This window comes from Pseudophryne corroboree, chromosome 5, assembly GCF_028390025.1.
Source record: "Pseudophryne corroboree isolate aPseCor3 chromosome 5, aPseCor3.hap2, whole genome shotgun sequence".
Lineage (NCBI taxonomy): Eukaryota > Metazoa > Chordata > Amphibia > Anura > Myobatrachidae > Pseudophryne > Pseudophryne corroboree.
The window spans coordinates 161,242,626-161,250,593 of record NC_086448.1 but is presented as its reverse complement, the minus strand read 5'-3'; positions in this window follow the sequence as shown (position 1 = coordinate 161,250,593).

The following is a 7,968-nucleotide window of genomic DNA, read 5'->3' as shown; positions in this document are numbered from 1 at the left end:
GCATTCCACAGTAAGACAGGAAATGACGCTGACTGGAAACATGTCACCGGATGTGACGTAATTTGCAGTCCAGATCGTTTTCCACAGTAAAACGGGAAGTACCGCTGACCGGAAAATCAAATCTGTGTTCCACATATTAAACTATGCGTTCCATGTATCGGAAATTGTTTTCCAATGTAATGCCTCCAAGTTAATAAAAAGTGGAAGTCCAAGTCCGTTAAAATTGTATGTACATAAAAAAAGAACAAGCATAAAAAGTCCATCAATAAACAAGTAAATATATAAAAAACATCCATTAAAGGATATGTATGTATAAAATACATATATATAAAAAAATACATACTGTATATATGGAAATGTAAAAGACAGATAAAGAAGAGAATATATAAATGAGATGGAAAAAATATGTAATAGAACCCACTGAATTTTAAACAACTAGAACAGAGTCTCCTAAATTATTTTATTAGCAGTTAAAACTGTAGAAACCACTTAAGTTCAAAGTCACTATTGAGTCCATGTGGGATCAGTGTATTTAATTTATAGATCCACCTCATTTCCGATTTAGCAAGTATTACATCTTACATCTATATCTTTATTCCGCCAAGTGGAGCTAATTTGTTGAAGGCCCCAGAAAGTCTTAGGGGTCTATTTACTAAGCCTTGGATGGAGATAAAGTGGATGGAGATAAAGTATCAGCCAATCAGCTCCTAACTGTCATTTTTCAAACCCAGCCTGTGACATGGCAATTAGGAGCTTGATGGACTACAGTTATGTTTTGTTTGAAATGAGCAGAAACTGTGTGTGTGTTTCCACACCTTTTTTTAATATTATACACGTTCCGCTAATCTAGTTTTCAAACATCTACTGGTCTTCCCTATATATAGGAGACCACAGTTGCATTCTAATGCATACACTACATTCTTTAAATTACCTGTGATGAATTCTTTGATTGGATACTTAAATTCCTTAACTGTAAAGTCCTTAATTTTACTGGAGCCCTTGGTCAAACTACAGATCGTACACATCCCACAATGATGGAAACCCTAACTCCGAACACTGCTACTCTTTGGTGCCTTTATAGAACTATGAATGAATTTATCTTTTAGAGAGGGAGACCTCCTATAAATAAAGCTGGTCTATGTGGCAAAATATTGCCTACGACAGGATCCTTTCCAATGTTTAAAAAAAATATTTTCTATCTCCTTGTGTTGGGAGTTGAAATTGGATATGAAGGACCACTGTGTCTTTTTGACCTCCTTTTTGGGTTTTCTATTTGTACTTAGGATCAAATCTCTCCTTTCTGTCTGGACTACTTTCCTTTGTGCTGCATTTAGACATTCCTTGGTATAATCTTTTGCTAAGAAATGACTACCCATTTCCTTGGTCTGAATCCTTCAAATCTCAGGGTCCATACAATTGTGTTTTTCTTATGTATCCCATCTAGCCTGTTTTGGTAATGTTGACACATTTTCTTGATTAAGTAATTTGAGTCAGTGGGCTTACGATATAGTTTGGTATGTAAAGTGCTATCTTTAATATAAATATACAAATCTAAATACATAATTTCCTCATGCTTAACAGTGACAGTCAAATGAATATTAAAATTATGGATGTTAAGTGATTCATAAAACAGTTGTAGTTCCTCCATACTTTTATCCCATACAAACAGCAGATCATCAATATATCATCGCTAGAGCACCAGGCCTGCCCCCAGCTTGCCCCCCTGCCATAATTCACGATCTTCCCAGTAGGCCATAAAGAGGTTTACGTAACTGGGGGCGAACCTGGTGCCCACAGCTGTCCCCAAACGTTGTAGGTATTAACTCCCGTTGAATACAAAATAGTTATTCAAAATGAACTTAATACACCCTAAAATTAATTATTTTTAAATCAACTGAATAATCAGAGGACTCTAAAAAATAAGAGACTTCCTCTATTCCTTTCTCTTCTTCTTTTATAGTATACAGCATAAATAATGGTCTATTAATGAAGAAAGGTTAGATGTTATACGATTACTGCCAGAAACTATCTGTCTTCCCGCGGGGTGGAGGGGGTCCTTATAGACTTCGGCAAGGTGTAAATTGTAGGAGTTGATGGATACGTTAGATTGATAAAATTATATTCATCTTTAATGATCACCCCTTAACTTCATGCATCATTGGTAAGTGTTGTTAAAGCTGTAACTGTTATGATTCCAGCACTCTGGTCAGAGGAGATCTTATGGCAAGGACCGGAGCACTGGAACGGAATGCTGGGGAAGGGAGCAGGACAGGAAAATAGCCCCTTGCGCCCTAACTCTGTTGTCTCACCCGTGTTGTCAGAAATCCCCTGCGAGACTATGGTTTCTTGAGCCCTTGGCAGCCGCGTTTGAAGGGCGGATTATGTCTGCCCAACTTTGATGCCCCCCGGTCTTAATGAGAGACAAAGGGAAACCCGAGACAGGGTGATAACAAGAGGCCCTCTAACTAAACAACCAGGCCAGGGGCTAAGCAAACTCAAAACTATAATATGTGCGGAGAAACTGCCAGGGAAAAGGACAACCAAAATATCCACTTGTCCAATTCTCCTACCCGGCACCGCCGAGTACCAGAGAGGACTTGTGGAAGCGGAACCCTCCGCAAATGCTCCAAACACAAAATATAAAAGGTAAAGCGGCTGAGCCGCAACACACGGCAGAGCCGCAACTCACGAACACCACTGGATATAAAACGGTGATCAGTCAGGACTCCAGGGAACCAAACGACCTCTTAGGATGAGATGACAACTCCCGAATACCGGACTTCTGAGGACTGGAATGACCGGATACAGCAGGACTGGAAATAGACTCTCAGCAAACAAAGACAGCATGCAGGAAGCTATTACCGGCGTCTGTGAGAAGCCCTGGGAGTGTATTTAACAAGGAGTCCTCCAATCAGCTGCTAAAAGGCTGATTAGAATAAATGCCGTGCAGCTGCCTTGCTGCACGGCCAGAGAGCAGGTGAATATATTAATTCCTAAAGCCTAGCAACGGGAAACGCGGTCCGCCAGTGGCGTCCCCGTTGCTAGGGTCCGTGCGGCTCAGCGTGCCTGGCGTCTAGCATTGCTAGGGAGCCGGAGGCTGTACGCGCACGGCGTCTCTAGTTGCTAGGCGCCGGACCGCGCAGACAAGCGGACCCCGGCGCCTAACAGTACCCCCCCCTTGAGAAGGGGTCAAGGAACCCCTAAAGCCAGGTTTCTGAGGAAATTCCCAAAAAATGCCCTCTTGAGCCTCGGGGCATGAAGATCCTTATCCAGGACCCAAGACCTTTCCTCCGGACCATAGTCTTTCCAGTGAACTAGAAAATACAGCCGACCCCGGGACAATTTGGAATCGAGAACCTTCTCTACCAAGAACTCCTGTTGTCCCTGTACATCCACTGGAGATCTACCCTGAGAGATCTTCCGAGGAAATCTACTGGAAGAAACGTATTGTTTCAACAGGGAACAATGAAACGTATTTCCAATCCTGAGAGATCTTGGTAAACGTAACCGAAAGGCAACTGGGTTGACTCTTTTAATAATAAGAAATGGCCCAATAAATTTGGGTCCCAGTCTAGCCGAGGATTGTCGAAGCCTGATGTTGCGAGTCGACAACCACACCCTATCTCCCACCTTAAAAATGCAAGGACGTCGGAGCCTGTCAGAAAATTTCTTCTCTCGAAAGGCCGCTTTTCTGAGAGCAAGGTGCACCTTTTTCCAAATGGCTCTGAGATGGGAGGTTAAGGTTAGCGAGGAGACTGAGGAATGATGAAAAAAAGAATTAGCTCTGGGGTGAAAACCAAAAACTGAAAAGAATGGAGACTCTTTAGTGGAGGAATGACAAGAATTATTGTAAGCAAATTCAGCCAACGGAAGAAACTCGGACCAATCATTCTGGAGTTTGGCTGAATACAAGCGCAAATATTGTTTCAATGATTGGTTAACTCGTTCGGTTTGCCCGTTGGATTGTGGGTGGTAACCGGATGTTAACGACAACTTCATCTTCAATGAGGCACAAAAACATTTCCAGAATTGTGCGATGAATTGTGGACCCCGATCAGAAACAATATCAGTAGGCAACCCATGAAGCCTGAATACATGGCGGAGAAACAAAACTGCCAACCCTTGGGCAGAAGGCAATCGGGGAAGAGCAATAAAATGAGCCATTTTACTAAAACGGTCCACTACCACCCATATGACTCGGAATCCGGCTGAAAGGGGAAGGTCAACCACAAAATCCATGGAAATATGAGACCATGGCCTGAGAGGAACATTTAAGGGCATTAGTTGCCCGATAGGCAAGGAACGGGGAACCTTATGCTGTGCACAAACCTGACATGAATAAACAAATTCCTTGACGTCTTTAGAAAGACCAGGCCACCATACTGAGCGAGAAACTAACTCCAATGTCTTAGAGACTCCTGGATGCCCTGAAACTTTGTCATCATGGAATTCCGTTAAAACAGTAGCTCTCAAAAACTCAGGGACGTAAAGACGACCAGCAGGAGTAATTCTAGGAGCTTGGTGTTGAAGCTGTTTTAACTGGGTAAATAAATCTCGTGTGAGGCCCGCCCAGATGACCGAAGATGGAAGTATGGGGGTAACAGGATTGTTATTGTGAACCGGAAGAAAGCTACGTGACAGGGCATCAGCCTTAGTATTCTTGGAACCAGGCCTGAAAGTGATTATAAATTTGAAACGAGTAAAAAATAATGCCCAACGTGCCTGCCGGGCATTAAGCCGCTTAGCCGATTCAATGTATTGCAGGTTCTTATGGTCAGTCAATACCGAAATAGTATGTTTTGCTCCCTCCAGCCAATGCCTCCACTCCTCGAAAGCCCACTTTACCGCCAGTAACTCCCGATTACCAACGTCATAGTTGGATTCAGCGGAGGAGAATTTCCTGGACATAAAGGCACAAGGATGTAACTCCAGAGACTCCGGATCCTTTTGAGAAAGGATAGCCCCCACTCCAACCTCCGAGGCATCAACCTCCACCACAAAGGGCAATTCCGGATTAGGATGTCTGAGGACTGGAGCCGAGACAAAGGCTTGTTTCAAGGCCCGGAAGGACAACTCAGCTTCACGCGACCAGTTGGTAGGATCCGCTCCTTTCTTTGTCAGAGCTACAATGGGAGCAACCAGGTCAGAAAAAGAATGAATGAACCTCCTATAATAATTCGCAAACCCTAAAAAGCGCTGAATTGCTTTTAAATTGGTGGGTTGCGCCCAACTAAGGATGGCCTGGAGTTTCTTTGGTTCCATGGAAAATCCCTGAGGGGAAATTATGTACCCTAAAAAAGATACTTCCGTGACATGAAACTCACACTTCTCCAGCTTGGCATATAAATGATTCTCACGTAACTTTTGAAGAACCAGACGCACCTGGGTAACATGTTGTTCTATTGATTCAGAAAAAATCAGGATGTCGTCTAAGTAAACGACCACGAATTTCCCTAGGAAGTCACGGAGCACATCGTTAATGAGGTCTTGAAAAACTGCTGGAGCATTGGACAGACCAAACGGCATCACCAGGTATTCGTAGTGACCCGACTGAGTACTGAAGGCCGTCTTCCACTCATCTCCAGATTTAATTCGGATGAGGTTGTACGCTCCTCTAAGGTCAATTTTAGAAAAAATCACAGCAGAACGTAACTGATCAAAGAGTACAGAAATCAACGGCAAAGGATAGGTGTTTTTAACTGAGATCTTATTCAGGGCTCTAAAATCAATGCAAGGTCTAAGCGAGCCATCCTTTTTCTCCACAAAGAAGAAGCCTGCACTTAAAGGAGATTTTGATGGTCTAATAAATCCTTTCTCAAGGCTCTCCTTAACATAATCATTCATAGCCGCAGTTTCTGGCCCGGATAATGCATATAATCTTCCCTTTGGCAATGCGGCACCAGGAATTAACTCAATAGCACAATCATAAGGCCGATGGGGAGGCAGAATGTCCGCATTGCCTTTGGAGAAAACATCAGCAAACTCCTGGTATTCCACCGGAATGAGTTCTGGAATGATAGCTGCTACTCTGACTGGAAACGTGATACATTCCTTATCACAAAAAGTACCCCATTGTGAAATCTCCCCCGACCGCCAATCAATGGTGGGATTATGAAAGGCCAGCCAAGGGTGACCCAGAACAACTGGAACTGCTGGGCAATGTGTAAGATAGAACTCGATTTTCTCGGAATGTAGAGCTCCTACTGTAAGTAGTACAGGGGGTGTACGGAGAGAAATAATCCCATTGGACAGCGGACTCCCATCTAAGCCATGCATGGTGACACACCTACCCAAAGGTAACTGAGGAATGCCTAAGGCCTTAGCCCAAGTTAAATCCATAAAGTTTCCTGCAGCTCCACTGTCAACAAAAGCCGACACCGAAGAACTGAGGCTGCCAAAGGAAACTTTAACTGGGACTAAAAGGGAGTTATTCGAGGAGATAAGCTGCAGACCTAGGTGAACCCCCTCACAATTCACCTGGTCAAAGCGTTTCCCGACTTGTTCGGACAATTACGAGCAAAATGTCCCTTACCCCCACAGTACAGACAAAGACCAGAATTTTGCCTTCTGGCTCTTTCCTCAGGAGACAGCCGGGAGAGACCCATCTGCATGGGCTCCTCTACGTCTTCAGGAATGGAATATACACACGGACTTGACCTTACAGGTGCTCCTCTTTCAGCCTTCCGCTCTCTGAGACGACGATCAATCTTAATAGAAAGCTCCATGAGTTTATCGAGAGTCTTAGGAGCGGGGTACTGAAGGAGACTGTCCTTTATAGACTCTGATAAGCCGAGGCAAAACTGACTGCGCAGGGCTGGGTCATTCCAGCCACAGTCGTTCGACCAACGGCGAAACTCCGTACAATAAACCTCCGCAGGATTTCTACTTTGTTTGAGAGCGCGCAGCTGACTTTCAGCGGACGCCTCTCTATCAGGGTCATCATACAAGAGCCCTAAAGACTTAAAAAAAGCATCAACTGACAACAATGCAGGATCCTCTGCTCTTAAACCAAATGCCCAGGTCTGAGGATCCCCCTGGAGTAAAGAAATAATAATCCCGATCCGCTGAGATTCAGTACCCGAGGAAGTCGGTCTTAAATGAAAATAAAGTTTACAGGATTCTTTAAAATTAAAAAAACTCTTTTCTATCACCAGAAAAACGGTCAGGCAAATGCATCTTTGGTTCAGGGACTACCCTTGGGGAAGCTCGCAAAAGATCTTCCTGCGACTTCACCCGAAGAGAAAGATCCTGAACCATCTGAGTAAGTTCTTGAATCTGGCTGACTAAGAGCTGACCAGGATTTGGCCCTAAACCTGTCGGATTCATGAGGCCGATAAACTCTCACAAAACTGAATGAGAAAAAAATTAAACCCCGTTTAATTTTAAGTTTTGGTATGGCCGGTAATAATGTTATGATTCCAGCACTCTGGTCAGAGGAGATCTTATGGCAAGGACCGGAGCACTGGAACGGAATGCTGGGGAAGGGAGCAGGACAGGAAAATAGCCCCTGGCGCCCTAACTCTGTTGTCTCACCCGTGTTGTCAGAAATCCCCTGCGAGACTATGGTTTCTTGAGCCCTTGGCAGCCGCGTTTGAAGGGCGGATTATGTCTGCCCAACTTCGATGCCCCCCGGTCTTAATGAGAGACAAAGGGAAACCCGAGACAGGGTGATAACAAGAGGCCCTCTAACTAAACAACCAGGCCAGGGGCTAAGCAAACTCAAAACTATAATATGTGCGGAGAAACCGCCAGGGAAAAGGACAACCAAAATATCCACTTGTCCAATTCTCCTACCCGGCACCGCCGGGTACCAGAGAGGACTTGTGGAAGCGGAACCCTCCGCAAATGCTCCAAACACAAAATATAAAAGGTAAAGCGGCTGAGCCGCAACACACGGCAGAGCCGCAACTCACGAACACCACTGGATATAAAACGGTGATCAGTCAGGACTCCAGGGAACCAAACGAC